The sequence below is a fragment of the Motacilla alba genome, chromosome 4 (genome assembly GCF_015832195.1).
Source record: "Motacilla alba alba isolate MOTALB_02 chromosome 4, Motacilla_alba_V1.0_pri, whole genome shotgun sequence".
Lineage (NCBI taxonomy): Eukaryota > Metazoa > Chordata > Aves > Passeriformes > Motacillidae > Motacilla > Motacilla alba.
In genome coordinates, this window is record NC_052019.1 from 64210377 (window position 1) to 64235131 (window position 24755).

Genomic DNA, 24755 nt, shown 5'->3' on the forward strand with positions numbered 1-24755 from the left:
TGCTTCATTATTTGTGAGTTCTCCCCTCCCATTAGTACTCAATATGTTTCTAGTATTCAATCTTAATAAAAGGCTCCACAAGCTTTTTGCTCCAGTAGTACTAATCACTTTTGCCATTCTACTTTCAACCTTTTTATTAACAAAGACTGGGCTGACATTAACAATTCAGCAGAACAGGAGATCAGTAGATAAAAATAGATCAAAGAAGATGGTGCTGAGCATGCTCCATTGCCAACCCTGCTTTGAAAGTTTTAGAGGTAGACTTAAGACTACGTGTCTTCTGGACTGAGCATCCCAAACACACAGTTCAAGGCTCCCCAAAGGAGCCGTGGATTTGGACCCTCACAGTTCTGTTAAGGAAGAACAGTAGGTGAGCTACCAGTCTGAAATTCTCCAAAAAATATCTTCTAGTTTGTATGCTCAGTGTAAAACAACACCTGCCAGGAGATAATGCTTCAAAAAAAAAAACCAGTTAGCCCAAACTGAAATACTAACTAACAAGCAGGCAAACTATTACATGGAAGCAATAAAAGGAAAGAAAAAGCGTCCAAGACTATAAACACCACAACCTTAGCAAAGAGATAGATGCAACAAATTAGCTTCTACATGGATTTTGACTTTGGAAATTTAAGTTGAGGCAATAAACTCCTATTTTCTATCTTCACCTATGATCTTTCAGTTTAGTCAGTCAAAAAATTCTTCAGTACCGGTAAATGCCTTTCCTTGCTGGCCATTTCAAGATTTCAGTAATGACTCTATTACACAAGCTTTGAACAATGTTTGTTGAAGTCTATTGACCTGTCCAAAGTTTACGTCCATTGGTGTTTCTCTTATTTGACTAGATTTTTACAGTTATTTACAGTGGGAGGAAGAAAAAAAGAAAATCCAGGAAAAAAACCCGATAAAAACACCAGACCTTCTCAGGGCTCAAATCACAATTGCATTTTGAAGAGCAAGTTGGATTTTTTCCATTTTTGATTGAGAATTATTTTATTACTCTGTTTACTGAAAGACACTGTAACATAAAACCTCCAGATTTTTATGAAGCCACAGAATTAAAAGATTGCAGCATTTTTTTAGTCCAAGATTTGATTAATCCAATTGCTCAAATTTCTCATTATTAGCTTAAGAAAGGGGGGAAAAAAGTCAACACCAATATAAAGTTTATAATGTTGCTATTTTGCAAGTAAATGCCATATGAGTTGAAACTTATTTTTGTGAGAGGCACCTAATGCATACCTGAGACCAAACTCAGCTTTTTGCTCTTCTGTAATTGGGAAACTTCAGTAAACTAAGGTTTTCCCTGGTTCATCTATCACAACTGGTTGTTTCAAGCTCGTTTGTGAAATTTTAAATATTCTGTGAGTCTATCTTGAAAATAACATCTAACATTTTTATTTTGTGGCAGATGTACCACAGAAGCTGGTTTTGTACAGACAGCTAGTGCAAACCTGCAATTTATCAAGTGTAATTCTAGTGACGTAATGTTTGCTAAATACTCCATTCAAAAACTGAAAATATTTGGAATTTACTACATGTGGTAAATTGCAAGTCTTTTCTCATATCAGAGTCTATTACATTGACTTCCTGTCTTTTCTTTTCATTGCTGGTGTATTTTCATAGTTTACGTAGATATCCAATGCTTTCATCTCCCCCGTCTTGTCTATTTTTTGGGTAATTTTCTTTTTTAGAAATAGGAAATACTCATTTTTTACAGAAATTGCTATTGTATAATCCATCATGAAAGCTGTACTTGAGCAATGAGGAGTCTTTTTTCAAAAACTCCAAACATAACTCTGAATAACTGCTTTCACAGAACAAAACCATCCTTTTTAATGCCCTCTATGTAACAAACAACTATCAACTTACTGCATGACACAAATGCAAGAAGATAATTTACACTTAAATAACCAGTGTTGTTTAAATGGCATCCATTGTTCCATTTTTAAAATCTGTGTACTTTTATCACAGTTGCATAAAACATTCTTAAAAATGTTTGAGATACCCTGAAAGCTATTTGCAAGAGATAATATCCAATGTTGTAAATATCCTGTGCAGCATGCGAAAAATTTGTCTATCAAACAATGTATAGGTTTTTCCTTGCAGTTTGGACTGTAATTTCCATGTTACTGTAGAATCAAAGTTAGACTGTATTTATACTTGTCTTCTGAATAACCCATTTTTCTTCTAAGCAAAGGGACAAGGGAGGTCTCAGTAACTGTTTGATAAATTACTATAGAACAGAAATCATTCCCATCATGAAAGGTGATTTAAGTGTGAAGGCAGTCTCAGGAATTGTTCCAGATCCTCTCACTTGGGATATTTTCAGTAAAATCAAATATAACATAAAGCACAGTCCCTAGACAGCTCATAAACACATTTTTACTTCCTTTTTCTGATTTGTATATAGAAAGATGTTTCAATTACATGTCTACAAAAATAATATAAAAAGCCAACTTAGTCATAAAAAACTCTTAGATTAAAAAGTCTGTGTTTTATTAAAATACACCAGAAACTAACATCCAGTTCATCAACCAGTGTTAATCAGGATACTTCCATTGAGGTCAAATTTATGCTAGCTAAGAATCCAGCCTTAGACTTAATGATTGAATTGGCAATGAAGCAGAAAGATAGGTTTACAAAATCCACAGTGAGGAGACAGATGAAAAATAGAAAGAAAGAAATATTCTGGCAGCAATCCAGCATTCATAACTGAACTAATGTTCAATTACTGTGAAATGCTTTATGGAAATAAATGTTAGTTCTACAGGAATCCCAAATGAGTTCATTACAATCAATGCTATTAAAACAAAGTGCTACTAATATGCCAAACAACTGTGATTGCAGTTTCATAAACTAGTGTTTAATATCCATCAGAGATTAACAAAAATCTTGTGTAATAACTAAACATAATGATGTGTCCAATTTGAAATTATGACATGGATGATAATGTTAATTAGCCTTGCACACATAGTGCAATGTGTAAAAGACATTACAATACCTAAAGGTTACTGAAGTATCACAAAACTACTCTTAGGATGTTTATCATCAGAACAGGCAAATCATAAAATCATTACATTATATAATCACTCACTTATTTTCATTTATTTTTTTTCCACCCAAAGCCAAAGTGGTTAGGAACACATTCTTTTGCTTAGAAAGTTTTAATTAGTATGGAACTTATAACATGGAATTTAATAATAAATGACAGGTAAAAAAAGCCCAACAATTAATTACTTGCACAAATATATGCTATTAGTAGATATCAGTTCCCCATAAAGGGGAAAACCATGAAAATATGTGAACCTGTTCAGCCTGAATGTTCCCAAGGGCCTCTCCCAATGGAGAAAAACACATTTTTGTTAGTGTATAATGGGCGATTTTATCTGAAAATGTATTTACAAAGCAGTTGCACAGGCACCACAGTAGGTACTGAAATTTCCCTAATGGAAAAGGTTTCACTTAAAACACACAGATAACTTAGCCACAGATTTTAAACATAACATATCTGTGGAGTTAACAGTTGAAGCAGCATAAGAAGAACAATATCTAGGTAGCCACTCATACTGTACATTCTAAGGGTTTGTGTTTTGCAAGAAATCTTACAGTTTCCTATCTCGTTTGGAACTGTGTAAATTTTAACACCATCCTCACAGTTTGAGTGGAAAATCACCGGTGAGCATTTAGGATGGATAGATAGATGTACACTGGTAAGAATTAAATACCTACATAGTTACCTGGTTAACAAATAATTTTGTATAAAATTCGTGATGAAAGCACAGTTAACTGGCTACTAGAAATAGTAACAAACTATTTAGTTTAATGTCTTTTTCATTTTTTTTTTGCCCCTTGGTTTTCTAACCTTTAGTTAGTCAAAAGCCTCCAAGAGCTCTGACAAAGACATGAATCTATTTCCACCTTTCCTCAGACACCTGATGGATACATTACCTTTTACAGCAATCTCTTGTGGAACAAAGTTTTCTAGTTCTATGTTCCGATATTAGAACCATTGCTTACAGGAGTACTTTCTTGCAGCTTTTACTCCCATAATTATTTTAACATGTACTTTAACTTTTGTTTCTTCTTGACCTAATTTTGTTTTAGTCTAACACAGTTTCTTTAGAAATAGGCTTTAAAAAATACTACACAAGCATGTATTGACCCTCCTCCCCTTTGCTTAATGGAAGGTAGTGTTGAAATCTCTGAATCTCAGATAAATATGTGACAGACAGCAAAATTGTACCATTTTTAGACAAGCTCTCTGAAAGGACAAATGTCTTGCATGCACATACTGATGTCAAAAAAAGTGATGTTAAACAAGCACCCTCCTTTCAGCAAAACTCCCTTCTCAATCCATGAAGAGAACAAGTGGTGCCTTTAAACATTATGAGCATCCCATGCAAGAATTAGATGAGTACAGCACACAGAGGAATGTATCAGAAAGCTCCCACAATCCTTGCATGCCAGAAAAGTCATACCTGATTTTATTCCACAGTCAGACATAATTTCTTGAGAGACTGGAAAACCCTAAGGAATGAGATGAGAGACTTTCTTACAGTTGCATGAATTGGACCACAGTGTCCACAGTACAGAACAGCAACCTGGTGACTTCCCACTGTTCCAGCATGTCTGCAAAACAGAGACAACAGGGCTCCTGCTTTCTGCTGGCACTGGCATCAAATGTGAGATGAATTCCATATCTATTACCTTCTCTTCTTCCATTTGCATGCTTATCTCTCCTGCTTTGTACAGCAGAAATGACATCTGTAGATTCTGTAGATTTTCCAGTTTCTACAGACTACTAAGTCTGGGAGGTGAGCGATGCAGTAACATTACTTCCTTCTGTGTGCTATGTTTTGTTCTTAAAGCCAAACCACATTCACTGAAAGGTTAATGGTCAAGTTAAAACCCAAAACTCTTTGTAAGACAGTAAGATTTACATTTTTAAAGGCTTTTACTCATGCATTTTACCTTAAACAATAACTAAATAGAATACAAGCTTCTTAAAACAATATCTGAAACTCAGGACTCCCTGCCTACAGCCAATTGCTAGTCTAACAAGTTTTATTACTTTTATAAATCTGTTCTTTTGCATTTTAAATTAATTATTTGCTGCACATAGAAAGATTGACCAAACAAGACTTATTTCTCTTACTGAAGCGACTTTTAATTGCCAGCTAATATTCTCTACTGAAAAACAAGAGAAACAAATCTCTACTCCTTCAGACAGGAAGGTTAATTGTATCACTACTTTCTACCTTCTTTGGCACCATATTGGGTTTGTGTGGCAAGGTTTTAGCAACAGGATGTTTACAGTGATGATTTCTCTAGAAGATGCTAGAAGCTACCACCTCTGTGTCCCATGGAACACAAGCCAGACAGCTCCAAGAAGGACCTGCTGCTGGCCAAAGCTGATCCAAATCCTTCAAAATCCAGTAATCTTACCCAGTGATTTCTTCTTTTTGGAAAGTCGCTACGATTCAAATTTCAAGACAACAGGACTGTGAAATTAGCTGATATGTTTGGAACCCCAAATGAAATCAGGAAACTGGGGCCTTCTCTCACCAAGATTTGTAATGGCATTAAATGGGACCAGGAACTGGGTTATCCTATTGCAAACCAACCCATGAAAGCAGAGCAGTAAGAGAGTACCTCTGTCAAAGAAGGTTCCCCTGCCTTTGGTAAGAACTCATTCAGAGACAACTCATGAGGATAACAGATAGTTGTAAATACTATGGACTTACAAAAATGTTCCAATATTCAATGACAATGAAATAAATTTTAGGAGCGATACATCTCAAAACAGATCTCTTTTTATGAAAGGACTGAAGCAAAACAACAACAACAAAGAGTTAAAGAAGAGATAGAATTCCTGTAGATGGAAGTTATTTTCTTCTAAGTAATTAGAGGTACATTTAATTGTCTACAGCAGCTGATCCTGCCTGTAGCTTTTATCATCTTAATTGCAGAAACCAGTGAAAATTCCTCCAATCAATGCAAATAAAGTGTAGGAGATAGTTTACCAGTGTGTGTCTACAAACCTGAATTTTGTTTCCTTGCAATAAGTTTTATGTGCTACCTTTGGAGTGACTTAATAAAGAACTCTAAAACTGACTTAAGCAGAAGACAGTACGTTTGAGCACTACCAGCTGTGCCAATCTTTCTTGGAGCTAAATAGTTCTGTTTCCGAACAACATTCAGATCTGACCAATACCAGCTATTTTAAATGCAGAACACACTTCACATTTTCTCCTCTCACTCAATGCTCTTCAAGTTTAAAATTGCCATATGCAGCAAATGCAGTATACCAAGTGATTGTAAATTGCCAGAAGATTCCACGTACACTTCAAGAATTGTTCAGATACACCAAAAACTGTTTTTCTTGGATTTGTTTTTGTACACAATTTTTCCATATTATATTCTAGAATTGTTTCTTCTGTGACAAAGTTAGGCTATGTATTTTCTCATTAAAGACATAATTAGCGCTGCATAAGGACAAAAACTATTTTTCCAGGGATCGGGATGCAGAAATTGACTTTCCAAATTGAAAAGGAATTATATGATTTAAAATATCCTCTAAATAGTCTTTTCAGGATAGTCATTTCATACCAGAAAGAGGGAAAACGGTACCATTTAAAATTAATAACAGAATAAAGCCAAATTGTCTTGTTCCAATAACTTGATGTTAAAAACAACAACAAAAAAAAAAGCATTCTGTAGTGTTGAAATTCCTGTTTTCCTCTCCCATCTGTAGGGGTTTTGTTCAAAACTTTATTTGAAAAAAATGTTTCATTTAATGCAACTTTTTTCTCTCCCAATCCCTGTACCCACTCCTTGTGAACACCAGCATTTTTGCAGCTGTGATTTTGATGAGGTTTTAAATCACAATTATGCCACTGAGATTACTCATTTGAAAGGCCACCACACCACAATATATTTTTGCCTTTCTTAAAACAGCATTAATATTTAAAATACAAACTTACTTCAAGACTTCTTTCCAATTGTTAGAAACAACTGTTGCTACTCCTTGAAAGATCAGCACTACCATACTCCTGTGAGGATATCACAAGGGTGACCCAGAACAACACCAGAGAAACAAGGTGTCTTCCCTTTTGCTAGTAATATTTTCAGTGCAATAATAATATTTTCAGGGTTTTTTTCCCCCTCATTTTCTCTTGACCAATATTTATTTATACTTCAACTAAGGTTTATCTTTCAAACTACCAGGTCTGAAAACAGCTTCAGGTAAAACAGCTACTAAGGAATAATATTCTTTTGCATTCTCCAGTTTTTGATCAGAAATAATATTCTCTACCAAAATCATCCAAACAGTTATTACAAGAAGAAAAATCTGGGTTCTTTTCAGTTTTTCTGATGGAACATTACGTAGCAGAAGAATTGCCACTTGGATCTGACTCTCAATTTCCATTTGCAATTTCATAGAATTAGATGACTAAGTAAGCAAAAGTCTCTATGCTTTAGAACATTAAACAAATTTGCAAAAATTACCTGAAGGAGAAATAACTTTTTTTATATTTTGTTTTGACACACTTTCACTTGTGAGAAGCCCAACAATAATATAGCAAAATTTTTAGGGGAAATAATTATGTTAAAAAAATTAAAAAGATGGCCTAGAAAGTTGTTAAAAACTAGGAAGCTTAGCTGAAAAAAAAATCTATGGGAAACACATTTCCATGGGAAAAAAACTTTTTAAAATGGTACTGTTCAGGTTTTTATATACCACTAGTAAAATTACAATTCCTAAACTGAGACAAGTATAAACATAAAAATATAATCACAGAGTATTTATGGACAGAAAAAATATTTTCTAGGCTTCCAGAATCAACACTTTTAAGAAAAGGAATAAGAAATAATATCCTTTTAAGGAATACTATTAAGAAAAAATGGCACAAAATAAGTGCCTGTAATTATAGTGAGTCTCTCTGCTGTGGAAACTGCTACTCAGCAGTAAATAGAAGTACAAATAATTATTTCCTGCCAAAAAAAATTCAACTTTACGTTTTATCATACCAACTGTTTTATTAACAAGATAACAATATTTTGTTCTCACAACTTTGAAAGCAGAACCATGTGAATTAATAGCTAATTCAGATTTAAAATTAATGAGCTCTATCACATTGATTTTTTCCCAATTTTCTTGAGTAGAATTTCCTTTAAATAGTCTTTCACAAAATACATAATCTTATATTGTTGCTCAATTGGGACTTAAAGTCGTGTTAGTCTTTGTCACCCCATAATCATTCATGCTGCATTTTAAACAATCAACATAAATTGCTGCCTTGGGAAATTATTTTGGACTTATGGACAACATATGTGCCAGTTTAAGTTGTAGTTTGTTCTTGTAAAGCATTTTGTACTAAAGAAGTCTTACTGGGCATCTGAGAATGTTTTCTTATTAAATTACTTTTTTTTTTTCTTCTGCTAATTGTGGATTACTCCTGACATATGTTAAATTCTAAGTGCCTACCTACTTTCTAACAGCTCTATTTAAAACCAGCATTTTTTTACTGAGGTGATAATTATAGATAGATATATTTTATTGGAACACTTTAAAGCAATCCTAAAGAAGAGGAAAAAAGCCAAAAAAACCCAACTTAACAAAAAAAACCCATGCAGAAGTATTCGGGGGTTTTTTTGTTGTTTTTTCACAAGGAAGGAATTTCACAGGACAAGTGCTTATTTCAAGGGATTCCTTTAATTTTCCCCATTCTCATTGCCAAGTCATCTGTTTCTGGCATTTTGACAGCATTTATAAATGGAACCAGCCCCTCACTTGTTGACCTCCCAATTAAGCAACACTAACAAATAAATCAGAATTCACCTCTGGGCAGTGGGCCAGCACAAATCTCACCTACCACTTCAGTGCTGGTTTTGACTCATTTTGAGAATAGATTGCAGCTAAGTATTTAATTATGGATGTTTTCATTTTACCCAAAGATTCAATTTGTGTTTTATCCTTCAGTACCCCACATTCAATATTATCTTCTTTTATTTTGGCATTAGTTTTAGTGCTACAGGATCAGAATATGTTTTATGAATCCAGTCAAAGTCCATCATTAAATGTAGAAAGAGAATTGTCACCTTTTTGGCAGCATCAGCACTTCAGATTCGTAGGGAGTGAAGACAGCAAGCAAATTTTACAGAGATAAAGCTAGAAGATTATTTTCTCTTTGGTTTACCACAGAAGTTATTCTATCAGTGAAAGTGAAATGTGGAAAATGCACGAGGCTTTTGAGCAAATGAAGGTGTTAATTAAGGCTTCCACATTCTTGCAGATCACCTAAGACATGCTTATATCATTACAAAGGTAGCTCCAGGTGTGGGCCCCCTGAAGTTGCATATTTCATATAGAGGGAGACTGAGACGTGGTGCTGTCAGAAGGCTTCCATCAGGATTCTTTTCCCTCCTTTCTTTGAATGTTTCTTTTCCTGTACCTTAGGAAGGTATGAACAGACCAGTTGACTAAATATATGCAATATCAGTTTTAAAAGTTTTGACTGAATTATTTTGAAATGGAAATTTCTGTAACCTCAAATATGGAACCATGTTCTCTGACCTAATAATATTTATTCCATGAAAAAATTCAGCTGTTTCAACACACAACAGAAAGACTCCAGTACTTTAAAACCAGCAATTAGCTTCTTTCTGAGCAAAAATAATGAAGTTGAAATAGATACTGCTTGAATTCTTAATACCCTGCATCTTTTATCCTAAGAGCATCGAAAGGATTCAGTCTCTTGTGAGAAGCCACTTGTTTAGGCACAGATTTTCCAGACAGGAATCCAAACTACAGCTCTTCCATGGAAGGACATGCTTCCCTGTAGACTAGAAGAACAGTCTCAAGTATCTGTTCTTGCATAATTTTCTTTTGTGAGGCCTAGGTAGACCTCACCTTAGCATGCAGACTTTTGGGCATTTCAGTCTTCTGGAGCTTACTCCAAATATAGAATCACCACCTGAGATGACCTGAAAAGCATGGTATTCCATCAAGACCTAAAGAGTTAGAAATCTAGACTAAATTTTGAATTTTGGATTTACTGATTTACAGATTATTAGATATCTGAAAAAAAAAGAACTTAATTTACCTGAAAGTATGAAATAAGTAAAATAGACATGAATAGGCTTGAAATTCACAGTTCACAGATGTCTCAGTCACCTTTAAGCCTTTATTTTTCTCTCACAAGTTTGGTAGGTGCTCAGCTCCCTCTCTGTCCCTAAATCTTAAAAAGCAGAAATTGGAGCTTCAAGACAAGAGTTCCCAGTTCCCCACAGGGAATCTGCAAATAAAGAGATTTCAAGTCCCCTAGGGAATATCCTGGAATCTGACCCATTACGACATAGCCAGGATCATCATTCCTGTGAGAGAACCCTGAGAGGTACAGCCCTTGGTTCAAGTCAATTGCATTACCATGATATGGAACTTGGGACACAGCAGACACAGGAGAGCTGAATGACCCCAGCCTCCTTCTGAAAAGGCTGCCTAAAGCTTTCAAAGCCCAGATTTCCAACAGAACAAAACATGAAAATGTTTAAGAAGCCAGTAGGATTTACTTTATTTTGTTTTTAAAGAGTTGTGGTTTTGCAAGGCATTTGAAGTAATAAAAAATATTTCACACCAAAAGTCTTGTTTTGCAGCACAGTTCCCTAACGAGCTGTAATTTAAAGGATCTGTTCCTGAATAGTGTCATCATTTTTGTCATTCCCATATCCTTAAACATTTGCAGAAGAAAGTTTTCAAAGAACCAGGACTCCTTATTGAAATGTCTCACAAAAAGAGGAAAAAAACTTTATAAAAGATCTTGTAATTATTAATAGGTTTCACTTTTAGTTAGTTAATAATCCAATTCAGCTGAGATCAGAGCACAACAGCTAGATAATTCAGGATAGAAAATGGAGTTAATTTACTTAGATATGATATTTCTTTCTTAATGACTTTATTTCAATGGAGTTTCAATTAGTTATTAGGTTATTTTACTCATTAGTCCAACAAGCTGTCTGCAGGCAATTAACATGTCACTCCTCATGAAAACAGAACTTTTTTTTCCAGAGGAATGTTTTCAAGATTTGTATTATGGAGACTTTTAAAAAAGTTTATCAAAAAAGTAATTAAATACTTGAAGCTCAGTGAATTGTAAATTTATTTTTGTTTATGGGACTGAATTACTATAATGAAAAAAAGTTACCATTAGTAAGAGCCATTTACTAGTGCCTGATCCAGTTTTCAGTTCTCATTGCCAAACATGGATTTCCCTTCATAAGCCAAACCCCTCTCTGTAACACTACGTACTGCATGAACTGCTATAGAGACTTTTCGTTTTACTTTTCAAATCAGCAACAACAATAAGTTTTCTACAGACTTCTTGCCTCAATTTAGCTGTTCTCTGCTTTCTAGGCTCTTAAGTACCCATCCCTCAAACCAAAATGCAGTGGTAGTGTTAGAAACAAACTAACTTTTAGATACAATTAAATAGGGACAAAGCCATCAAAGCAAAAGGAATTGTTTATTAGTAAAATAACATTCAGCTGAGCCAGGTGTTTCACTCTTCCCCCAAGAGCAAAACACACACACCCTTCAACAAAATAACTTCTATACCCTTTTCAGTACCAGGGATGGTCCCTGTCCCCCTTCCCACTGGATGGGTATTCAGGAACTTATATTCTCTCCTGACTACCTACTCTTCTGTCCCTTCCCTTCTCATCCTCCTTCCTTGGTGATCATGTCTTCAACCCTGCCCCTCTCCCAGCTCACAGCAACACCCAACAGATCAACCAGAACAACTCCAAGCCACAAACAACTACACATGGAAGCAAAAACTTGCACTCTTCCTCTTAACAACCCTTTTGGCTTCAGCAAAATAATATCTCATCTCTCACAGTAGAAAGCAGGATAAGTAGAGAAAGGGGAAGGTTTCTGCTGTGGCCTTGCAAACCTCATTACCTCCAGGATAAGCAATTTAGACTACTCAGACATGGAGAAGCCAAGCAGAAGTGCTTACTGGAGAGAAGTAGAATTAACTTATCCTTCTAAATGTATTTCCCAACAGACAAGATCCCACTAACTTTATCAGCCTAGCAAAAGTGCACAAGAGTGGGTCAAACCAACTCAGAGGAAGAATAATGAGCTTGACAGGGAGCACTGCTGGGAAAGGCATGCAGACAGCTGTGGAGACAGCCAGGCTGACAGGCTTTTTTATTGTTTTGTTTTTAATGGTAGTCTGATAAAGTAGGATGATCAAACAGAAATGCACATTCATAAAGTCATTCTCTGACACTCTGAACCCTCTTCTCTCTTGTTTATGGCAAGACAGGAGGTCAAATCAGAGAGGTTTTGGTTGATGAAGGAAAGCTGCAGAAAGGATTTGCTTAATTCCAGGAAAGGAGAAGTTTCTTCTTGAAAGAAAATTACTAGGCATGTCCTTCTTCAGAACAAAGACGTTCCCAACAAATTTGTTTTCCAAATGCAATTTTGCATAGGCAATTATTTTTTATCCAACTCAGAGTATTTGACTTTTGGTTTTATTTTTTAAAATAGGTATTGCTAGAGTCCTTTGCTTTTGGCCAAATAGCAGCACCATGCCTTTTTCTGTGGTTGAAGTAGATTTATTTTATTTATCCAATGGGTGACTCATGGCAGTATGACCCTCCTACAGAAACAATACTTCAAAAGAATTTCAGAAATTTTCAGAAAGTTGAACTCAATTTGAATCTCTTTCAGGTATCACAAGATTAAACTTTTTCCCTCAGGGGCCCAGTACAGATGCAAATGCCATATGACCACTGCTGTAAGAATTTACAAGATGCTAATTCTGATTTACAGGATTGGCTTAGAGTCAGATTAACCTTCTCCTGTGAAATTCTTAATCACGATGTGCCCGAATAAATGTTTAACATCATTATGTTGTCATCAACCTTGACAGTGTGAGGTATTTACCACATTTTTCAAGCAGTGTTTGACACTTTACAGGACAGAAGTGAAATTTTAGCTGTTGGGATGAAAAGAAATAGAATGCAAATGATCCGTTGGGAAAAAAATCAATATTAAAAAAAAAATCAAATCTTGTACCATTAGGGATTAACCACCACAGGGAAAAAAAATCCAGTTCCCTGCTATCCTAAATATTTCTGTAGAAACTTCAATATTTTAGGAACAGATGATGTATTACTCTTCCCAACTTTTAGGCTCAACAACCCTCTATCAATTGCTTAATTTCTCTATGGCACAAGTGTCAGTTTCCCAATTTTTTTCATATGTCATCCCACTCTTACCTTGTCATTCCACAAATGTTTCTTCCACAGGTAGAACTTAAATTGCATTCACATCATCTTCCCAACGGGTCCCATACAAGCAGTAAGGGCAAAAGGTCAATTAGTGACTGATGTTAGGTAAAAAACAGAAACAGAAGGGGGCAGGGGGAAAGAAATTAAAAAGAAAGCCATTTCAGTTCTGTGCTGAAAGCAATTTACTTGTATCTAGACACTGGTTTTCTCTCTCCTGCTCAAAGCCAAAATAAAATGCTTCAGTCAGTCCTGCAGATTCTCTAAAGATATAGAAGTATGTTCTTTGAACCTGGGCCTCCCAAACACTGAATTAATGTATTAGCCAATTTGCCCCTCAAGCTAAGAAGGGTCAGCTCTAAATCTCTCCCTTTCTAGAATAGCTTATTCATTCTGCTACAGCCACTTTGAGGAAATTCAGTCAAGTAGCAAAGGTTCTCTCTTTGGAGAACAGTCCTTACTCTTTGGAGTGCCCAAGTATTTTATCTTAAAAATGCAATAAACTCTGTATTCACAGAGTCCCTACAAAAGCCAAACCAGATTGGAAGTGATTGTCTTCACAAAGGGGATCAGGTAACACCATTTATCTGTCAGGACTAGACAACATTCTTTCTTGCCTCTGAGCTATTTTCTGAACAGAATCTGGTGTCATGAATACAGTAAACAAAAAAGCCTCAAGGAGAAAATGCATTCCAATATTAAAATCCCCATCGTTATGAACTCTTCAGAAAACAGAAAAAGCTAAACACTTTGCTTTATTTCTTATCTTCATGGGGAAAAAAAGTTATTAGCAACAGGGACTACAACCATCCAGAATTATTATTTTGGACAGTCTCTAGTTCTATAGTGCTTTATATGCTTAATAGCGCTCAATTAGCTCAGGCAGAGGAAAATAATTTTGAAATTACTGTAGAAAATAGAACACAGTACTCCATGCAAAAATTAAACTATATATTAATATATTTGCCCATACCAGACATGAAAAAGGAGCATAGAAACAGATAAATCAAGGCTGAACCAACTGTCTTTTGAGGAAGATAGGAAACATGAAGAGGGTAACTTGTTTTCAGACAAAACTTGTCACTGTAAGAAAATGAACACTAAAAATGAGCTGAAATTGCTAAGCAACTAGACTTTCTTCACTTTGTCCAGAAAGTTCTGGATGGTAGATAAAATTCTCCAATTATCAGAGAAGCCAAAAAAAGAAACAAATCACATCTAGAAAACCACAAATTTCAGCATCCAAGCAATTTCCAGTTCTCAAAAGAACAATAAAACATAGAACACTTCTGACCATAAGTTTTTGTAGGGTGAGGAAGCATCAGGATGGTCCGTGCTTCTTTTTATTGCTCTCTACATCGCATTCATAGTTCATGATTGCATGGAAAAAGTTAGGCTGCCCAAAGTTAATAGCTGAGCAATGACATTTTTTGTGCTCAGGTTTGCTTTGGAGAAGAGTTTATTGACTAAAGTTCAGAGAAGCAGTAATTGTGCAAATGCTGCATGAGTATCTCCAGCAATATTAAACTCTCCAGCAAGCAGAAGTGTTGAAACTATTCAATGAACTAATTAACTGAATTCATCTGCCTTTTATTAACCTTTTCTAATTAATGTTCTTTTAAGTAATAAACACAGAGCAAAGTCACCCTAGGGAAGTATAACAAAAAAAAAAAACTGGTAGAGGGACAGCATCAGGAGTCAAAGAAAAAGTGTGTTACAAAGTAAATCATAATCTCTGTTGTAAATCCAAACCTGGATGAAATTGTTAATACCATAAAAGGCTGCATGTCAGCTAGTTACAACTGCAGCTCTGCTGGTCATCACAAAGGCTTGGTCTGTGGCTTCATTTTGAAATAATTTTGAAGGTAATTGGAAATGAGTAATTATTCACTTCTACTAAAAATGTAGTCTTTTTGATATTTTCCCTTATGTACATGGATTTTCTCACAGATGGGGAGTAGCTTCCCATTTCTAGGATACATTTTTTTGTGACTTCAAGGTGACTCTGAATATTGTTCTAAACCAAGTTAGAGGAATCATGCTGTGCTATTAAGATATTGTTGTTCTGCTGCTACTCCGTAGAGATGGATGATGAAAAGCATACATCTACTCCCACCCAGCTGGACCAAGGATTGAACTGGCCTCAGTCACAGCTAGGGAAAATCTCAAAGCTGCATTTGGTCAGTCAATTTATTTCTTTTGTGAGGCAGGAGTTAGAAAATTGGAATAGGAGCAAGGAATTTGAGACCCTTACAAACACAGGAACTACAACTACTGTCATGGGATAAACAAACTAGATTTGGAGAAATTAAGTTATTGAAAGTTGCAATAAATATTTAGTTTCTCATATAGGTAGTGGCAAACCAATATAAAAAAAGGAACAAACATTTACAAGCTTCAGAAAAACATCTTCACATCCCATTTTCCAAGCTTAGCTTCAACCCAGGGGTGTACAGGCTCTAGGGTAGGCTCATTCAGAGGCTCCCGTTCTTTTGGGGAAATACATACTCTTAGGTGAGTATATCCACTGCCTGCAGTTGCTCCAGGGAGCAGAGATTACCTTATCATTGCTTTTTCCCTTGTCCTCTCACACACTGGAAGATGGCTAGACAAAAATCTGGATGCTCATTTTCTGACTTTTCTGGAAACACTAAGAAATCCTAAGTATTTTCATCTTACCAGAAAATTTCTATCTAATCTCCTCCCTCTGCTGTTTTCTAGCCTTAAAAGCATCTTCACAGAGGAACCATCACCTTCGCTAGTGAGCTCTGCTGTGTCCTTAGGTGGGTTCCCTTTAGAGTTGGCTGGAACCAGCTGGGTTTGAACAGTCCTGACATCTCTCAGAGGCCAACCCTGCTGTCTCTTTGCCCACCCCCTTAAAAAAAAAAAAACAAAACTTTACCATATAAACACAATTCAGGTAATTATGTTCCTCACTAAAACAGCATTTTGAGCAAGATTTTTCTAGAAAAACGTGAGTCTAATGCAAATAATGGTGCAGGCTAGCATAAATTTAGCAGATGGGAAACTGGGAAATCCATAGGGCTTTACATTTAGGAGTTATAGAAAATACTCATCAGGGTAAGAATATCTTTCCTGAGTTAGTGTCTAAAAAATTGCAGTAATTCAATCAAAAATGATGGCACCTACCTGAGTTTTTCCTGAGCTCTCAACCAATGTACACCATGAATATATTTGTACCCTGCCCACCGAAGAATGCGCAGGTGGCCATCCCTCTGCCCCATTTCTGGTGGGAAATACTGGGATGAGAATGCAAAATGAAAACTGTTTCCACCTAATTCTGCCATTTTTCAGACTTCCAATGCAAAGCAACTCTTACTCCAGAGGTAACTCAACTGCACAGCACTTGAACTGTGTGCAGTTGCTTAAACTGCATTAGGGAAGAATTTCAAGGGAATCTAACTGCACAGGCCTAAGTCAAATAAACTTTTTCTTTCCATGTCTGTACATTCCCTAGATTTTCTTCAGATTTTATTATTCAACAATGTTTAGTCTGTATTTTAAAAATACTCCATACCTCCAAGTCAGCACCTATATGTTATGGGAAGCATTAGGGGTTTGCCTGTAACAGCAAAAGAATGAAAGTTGTGAAGCTGGGTTAAAAAGAAAATATTTTTTTGTCACTGCTCTGAGCTGGTCATAGATTTCAGTGAGAAACTCCACAAGTAAAATAATTCCCTGTGCTCACTCCTGTTGCAGGATTAGAACCTCATTTCTCGTCAGTGAAAATTCATGCATAAAAATGACGCTGAGCCTCTGCCCTTTATCCTCTACAATGGCATCTATGAAACTCTTTTATCCTGTTCAACCCATCAAACATATGCTCAGAAAATATTACTAAATGTGCCAACAAACCAAGTTCTCTAATAAAATATAAATTTAGTTAGTTGAAAATAAGGGCTCACAAACCTTCAAAGGAAAATCATTAGGCAGCCTTATGAAAAAAATCCTCAAGGTTACTGATACCAAAATTCCAGCCAGAACTCCGAAAAATCACACGATTTTTATAGTAACAGTTTTGAAACATAAGTTATGGAATAACACGGTTACAATCATAAAATAATCTACAGCAAAAATGCAGAGGCTCTGAAGTTACACCATCTCTAAAAAGATGGGTTCTGAAAGTGGATTTACATTCACATGAAATAAACTGCAAAGCAGATAGTGCAAAAGTAATAATGAGTAACATAAAGACTGGTGTGTTCTCTTTCACAACCATCTTCCATTTTACTGTTTAAACTCACATGAATTCGGCAGCTCTGAAGAAGAGGCTGTGTTTGCCAGGAGGCTGGCTGCAGACTCACAGGTGAGAGTAATTATAAATTAGAACCTCCCCCCCTCTCAAAAATTAATCACATTCACTGAAGGGTAGGGCAGAGTAAAGTTTCTAGTCAGGCATCTGTACCCATGAAGGCAGATGGTTTTAAACTATTAGGGGGAGGAGAAAAAATAGACAAAAAAACCCAAAAAACCCTGAGAAACAAATTCTTCTCTCACTCTGATTACTAGTCATCTTCACATGTATTCTGTAAGCCTAGTCCTATTTATCCAGCTGGCCTTTATTTCCTCTCAATAGATAGATTTTTAATACTAAGACACAAACTTAAACAGAAAATTAATCTGAAGAACTATGTCAGTGCATTTGATACGTCTGTGCTTCACTAAATATTGTATTAAGTAACATCTTCCACTAGTCATAAGTTAGTTAAGTAAGTTAAGTTAATTAAGCAGTTAGTGATAGTCAGGTGATTACTTTTTAGTTAAAAGAAGTAAAAAAAAAAAAAAGAAATTAGATAAAGTGAAAGACCAGTAATCAAAGTGGTTTCTTGAGAGAGAAGGATGAGAGTGGGTTTGCACAGAAAAGATCAATTGTGGAATTTCTCAAGGCTCAGTCTTGTGAGCCAATCCAATGTAAAATTTTCATTGGTAACTCAAGCACAAAAAGCCTCAGAATGGCAATGAAAATGACTGGATTATTTAAAGGCAGCAATGCATAGGAAGGCTGAATATCACCCCCAGAAAAAGCAGATGATATTCCCTGGATCAGTTTTAAAGTACAAAATGCAGTGTTGAAAAAATACTACCACAGCAAGAATACTCCTAAGCTTTGAGAGGAGACTGAGAAAACTCGATGTACTTGGCTTTATAATCAAAAAGTTAATATTGTTGCTTTCTATATGTATATCAAAAGTGAAGCTGTCACAACAGGAATCAAACTGCATGGAGTGCAACACTGGCAGATGAATGAATTGTTAGGAAAAAAAATTATATATGCTGGTAATTAGATACTTCCCTAATACCAGAGCATGGAGTTTCTGTGTCAGCCTATTTACAAATAGAAGGATGAGAAAACATTGCTGGCTTCCAGCTGGAGCGTGTTCATTTTGTTTGCTGTTGTAGTGTCATTGTGTACAATAGAAGAAGACTACCTTCAAAACCTCTGTCCCTAATAATGAAATGTGTGTTCTCTAGGTGAGTATGAAGGACTTTTCTACTGTAACTACAAAATTCAATGAGCATCTACACCAGCTAATTTAAGGGTACATAGGTGTGTATACATGCTGAAAAAAAACATTTATTCCTACATTTGGGCAAGGTTTGCAACATCAGAGTGAAGAATATGGTTAATCTAATACCAACAATGTCAGGGACTGTCATAAACATACCTAAATTCAGAGATCCTGAGGTGTATTGCACTGAGGCATGACTGTAAAGATCTTTTACTACAGTACTTGTGTGTATTTTAGGAAAGAGGAAGGAAGAGGATGAGGCATCACTATGCTCATTTTTATCCTCATCCTGTGGGAACTGCTTGCAACTACAGGACATTAAGGCAAGTTAGAGTAACTTCCAAGGTCAGCCACTACTCACAGGATAGAGACACTCGCAATTAATAGCAGTCATGATGCTTCTGCCTTAAGTGAGGTAAGCACTCTAGAGCTAATCCTTAAAACCCTGAGAATATTATAACTTAATACACTTTGGAGAAAGAGGGCATTAAAAAGACCTTCAGTAAGGTGAATGTGACGCCATCATAGAGCACAGCCTAGAGCTTTACCACTACATTAGCTTTAAGACCAAACTGCACCCACCATTTAGCAGCAGTTGGCTAAAATTATGTACATTTCACAGAACTGGCCTCGAAAAGAAAAACAGATTTTGAAAAAGTTGGCTGTTATGCATGTTTAGAGTAAAAATCCCCACCATTTTCAGTACATACCTGCTTCTAGCCTATCGCTCTTCTAGAAGAAAAAAGAACATTCATACTGCAGGAATACTTGATACTTAGCTCAGGAAGGCTTCCCAAGCTACCCTTTCCAATAAAGAAACATGTTAATGTCACACTTTAGCTACTGGCAGCTCCTATTCTTGCTTTTGGATGTTATATCCATATAACTGCCTTATAACTACCCCCACCACATCAGCTCAATTCTTTGTTAGGGCACAAGACAGAGTATTATCCCTTCAAAAATTACTGCCCAGCTTTAAATTTCAAGGCTGTCACATACAATATCTTGAATGCAGGGTTTAGTAATGCTTCCCAGTGAATTTCAGAGACAATACCACACAATTTTTATCAATAGAGCTTTTAATACAACCTTTGGAATCTTTCTTAATTTGCTTCCAAATAAAGATAAAAAATTTACTGGGATTTCCTCAAATATTAGAAGAAAAATGAGGAGACTGTTTTTCTAAATTGGGTTCCAACACAAAATTAAAATGCTACTATGCTTTAGTATACAGCAGTAAACATCTTCCCTTCCACTTTTTTATTTTTCAGAGATGATTTACCATTTTCCCTAATGTGGCCTTAAAAGATATTGAATTCTTCAGCATGTGACAAGAACAATCACTCCTTCAGGCTTTCTCACTCCAGAAAGCTGGCACAGAGACAGCTGGGGTAGGGCTTTAAAGAGTACTGACTGCACACACAAAGCTAGTTTAGAGTAGCTGGTGAATTTTAAATCTGCCCCACGGCTGACTGCACTAACAAGAAATGATGCATTAGTCCTTCCCACAAAGGGAAAATCCTTACGTAGCTTGCAGAACAAGGCTTGCAGTTAGGTTATGCCAGTCTGGGGGTTGAAACCTGGTGGGAAATAACTTTTGACAAGAGGGCAAAGGCAGTCTGTATTCAAATAAAACTCCTGCATTAAGTGCCCACAGCACTGTCTTTCACTCAGAGACTTTAACCTCTGCTCATCTCAGACTTCAGGCTTGGGCAGCTTCATTCCTTCTGGAGGTTTTCTATGGAGCTTTGGAAACCACTGCTAAGCACAGGGAATTACCACTAGTTCTTTTTTCCCCTGGGTCATTTTTCATCTTTACTACATTGTTTTTCTAAGTCTCCATATTTTATGCAGAATCCATATATCTTATTTTCCTCCCCTTCCTTTAGAACTTAAAAATGAAGTGATGCAACACACACCAGAGTACAAGAGTAAAGGCTGTTCCTCCTACTTTACTTCTTTAGAGAAGCTGCAAAATTCTCAAATTGAGATTCTTCCATTCTAAAATTCAAAAGCAGCTTCAAGTACTAAGCAGATGGCACTGCACACTCAGAGTTTACATGACAGCTGTGTTTCCCGAGATGAAGGCAGCTTCTTCCTTTCACTACTCACTAGTTCCTTTTTCTTCTCTGTATAGGAAGAATCTGAATCTGACTGCTTGATGGGCTCTAGTTATCTTTCTGGCTCTAACAATTAACTCTTTTCTACCTGGCATCTTAAACTTGTCAAGAGCCCTGGAAAGAGATTTAATGCCTGCAGGCCATGCCAGCCCCATGTTCAAAGGTCAGAAATAAACATTTCTCATGCCATTACAAAGAAGAATTTAAACTCTTAAATTAGTTACTCGTGCTGATGACAATAATAGAAATACTCAAGCACAGAGATAAGCAGTATACAGAGGTTGTGTAAAATTTGGATTATCAGTTGAGTCATGACTAGCGGTTGTTGGAGCAAATGTCACAGCATATTGCGCAGTCAAGATAGCCACAATGCACAGAGTATCACCACACAATTCTGGAAGGCTTTAAGCATTCACCCAAACAGAACAACACTAACACCATACCTCATCAGAAGGCTTCTGGTATCTGCCCATACAGAGTAACACCACACCACTCCAGAAGGCTGCAGGCATCTGCCCTTTCTGTCCTTCAGCTCAACCTTTTATCCCCTCATGTTGATGCCCTGCACCTGTGTGCCCTCTGCTCCCTTTGGTGGTTGGTCAGTGCCCCTGGGCACTCCATGGCTCATTGCTGTCAATGCTGCTCACCTGCTGCTCACAGCTGTGCCCATTGGGGATGAGGCTTCCAATTACCACAAACTGTGTGCCTGCAAAGGGTAGAGGCTAGGTAGATTCCTAGAATTTTCAGGCACATGTAAAAATTCCATGTCTTCAAATATATGCTCTCATATGCTTCTCTATGAACTTTTCTCTCATTTATATATGTTTTGAATAACAGAGGGCTTGCAAGAAATCACTTTAGCAGGTAGCAAAAAATTTTTTGAAAGATTTTTGGGTTTGAACATTTCTGTGGTTTTTTACATATTCTATTATTTCACTGTCTCTGGGTGGTATAAGATTATCATTCCAAAAATATATGAGAAAAACACCTCAAATCATTTGTAGTTGACAATGAAATATAATTTTACTGAAATATATCATGGCAACCTGATAATTGAATCTTCTAGAATATGATTCTTCTCATGCCAGTAAGAGGAACTCATGAGAAAACGAAATAGTAACTGATATGTGCTGTTCAAATGCATGAAACCTGGATGACTATCAGTGAACACTACTGCAGTAGCAGATACTCACCTTCATGTGCTCTCAAAGCAGAAGTCTGAAAGGGTTAGCAAAAGCATGCAAGATAGCTGTAGGCTGTGTTCAAGAGAATGAACACACTAAACCATTTAAAATGTTCATTAATAATGACCAATAATTGTAATTCCAAGCTAAATGCTCTTGGCCCATCCTAAAGAAAGTAAAACACTATAATAATGTGTTGTATTCAGACATACCGATGTGCAGCTCAATTTTGAATTTTTGGAAGCTTGTTCAGTTGGTATAATTATTTCACAGATACAGGGTAGTTTGAAAAGAGAAAATAATCCTCTTGCTAGTCTTATGTCTAGAGTGATTTCTGTCTTAGTTTACTGCCAGAATAAGAGATTGTCTACCTTTAACACAGCCACTGTACAGCAAAATCAAAATATTTTGATTTCCTATCTGATGGACCTTCCCATCCTGACAGATAATGGTCAGATAAACAAAACAGAAGATACCCCAGCACCAGTCCATACAGCAGTCCTAAAAGATGTGATTGCAGAGAGGTCCTGTTCGTAGATACACAGTTTAGCTCTAAGCACAGCTTTACATTTAGCCCTGTGCAGCAAAACCTTTAAACATATCTGTGTTTAAATATGCTCCTGAATCAAAGCCATAGCTAGCTATCAGAAAGCATCTGTTCTTTGATGCTGCCTCAACCTGGTTCAGCTCCCAGATTTTCTATTTAACATAGGAAATTTAAGTCTATGCCAAGACTTGTTTTCTGGAGTTACTTGTCACTAGGATGCAGATGCAATTTGTAATTCACGTGAGCAAAATCCTGCCCATTGCATTTCTTAAACTGTACGTGCTTTAGATCAGATTTTTACCTAGGCTGAGAAGGCTTTGTTCCTGGTTGGGGTTGGGGAAAAAACCCTCTAGGCTGAAAAGTAAAAAGTATTAGGAAAATAGTCATTGGTACTACTAGGATGCTATCATGGCATGTGTGCTGACAACACACTCATCAAGGAGTCATAAGAGTGCCCAGGAACTAGACAAGTTTGCAGGGGTTACTTACATAAATTATGTCAACTACATGAAATTCTTTATTTCACATTTAATTTTAAAAAGAAGACAAAGATGATAAAAAGAACTCTGAGAGGCAAATGTCTGAGACCATAATGATGGATTAAAGTACAGGGTCAGATTGGCAGATGAGTTATAAATTGTCATTGATGGAGCTGTGACAGTTTCCTCTGCTGAGAACTTGTCCCACACAAGTTCATGCTTATAAGATCAAAAGAAATAGAAGAACTATTAGGTTTAGTTTTAAGTTGAGGCAGAAAATGTTATGATATTCGTTGTGTGTATCAAGTAGCCATCCTCCATACCTTTTTATATCTTAAAAATTGTATGCATTATATGCAGATAAGTATTGCCAGAAGCACTTTCTATTACCAGATACTACTGTAATGAAAGATAGGGATGGAATTTGGAAGGAGACATTCGTCATATTTCTTTCTTGAATTAGCTAATAAAAATTCTTTTAATAAAGCACTGAATACCAAGAGAGCTAAGCTTTTACATTAGCAGCATTGGTACTTTATATCAGGACCCGTTCAAGAAAAGGTATTATTTCTCTTCATAATTATTTCTTATTAATACTGCTAAAATCATTGCACAGTATTTTAACAGAACTCTCTTTGATGAATTTTAAAAGTAGAAATGAGACTGTGGGCTAAAGTTGTTCTTTATAGCTAGCTCTCATTTGAAGTGGAAATGAGGGATTTTCATTGACCTCATTTTCTTTGTTCTTGTGGTGGTGGATAGCCAATTCTGAGGAGTGCATGAAATAAAGCAGTTGCTTTTGGCCCAAGACCACTATCTCTGCACTGATATTACTCATTTGTACAATTAATTAGAAAGAAGTGCTGGGATTTATAACAGAAATAAGGTGACAGTGAAAGGCTAGAAGAATTAAGCCCTGTGGAGCTTTCAAGTAGCAAGAAGTCAGGTCCCTGAGCTTACTCAATAAAGCCTTTCAAACATGCTTAAGCCACATTAAAGCCAGTTGCTAGCCATCATCCCTTTCTTTTGAAAGGTGTAACCTTTTCAGGTTGAAACCAAAATCTTAATTATAACTTTTAGAAACCGTATGAGAAGGAAATACACAGTTGAAACAGCCCTGTATCCAAAGCAGCAAACACTTTGCTTGTCCTTCCCTGAAAATGGTGAGTGAGATACATTAGGAAATTACAGAAATGCAGGTAACAAGGCTTCTAAAACATTTCTTGTAAATCAGGAGACCAAAGGAGCACTGTAAGTTTTCATATAAGAATGTTTTTAAAGAACTTTATAAGAAATTACAAATACGAAAAAATATGCTGATCTCTGCAAATAGGCAAAATTATTGAAGCCTTGAGACACCAGACATCAGAGTAGCAACACTCATGTTCCCATATTCTTCCTGTGAGTATTCCTTAATTAGCAATTAATAATTTGTGCAATAAACTAGCTTTAGCCACATCTCCTTGTGGCCTAAATAATTATCTCTTTTTGTATCTCTACATTTTTTAAATATGTAGTTGCCATAAACAATACTGGATATGAGAGGTCCAGATTATTCACATTATCTTTTGCTGTGTTTGATCTATGGAGTCCTGGAG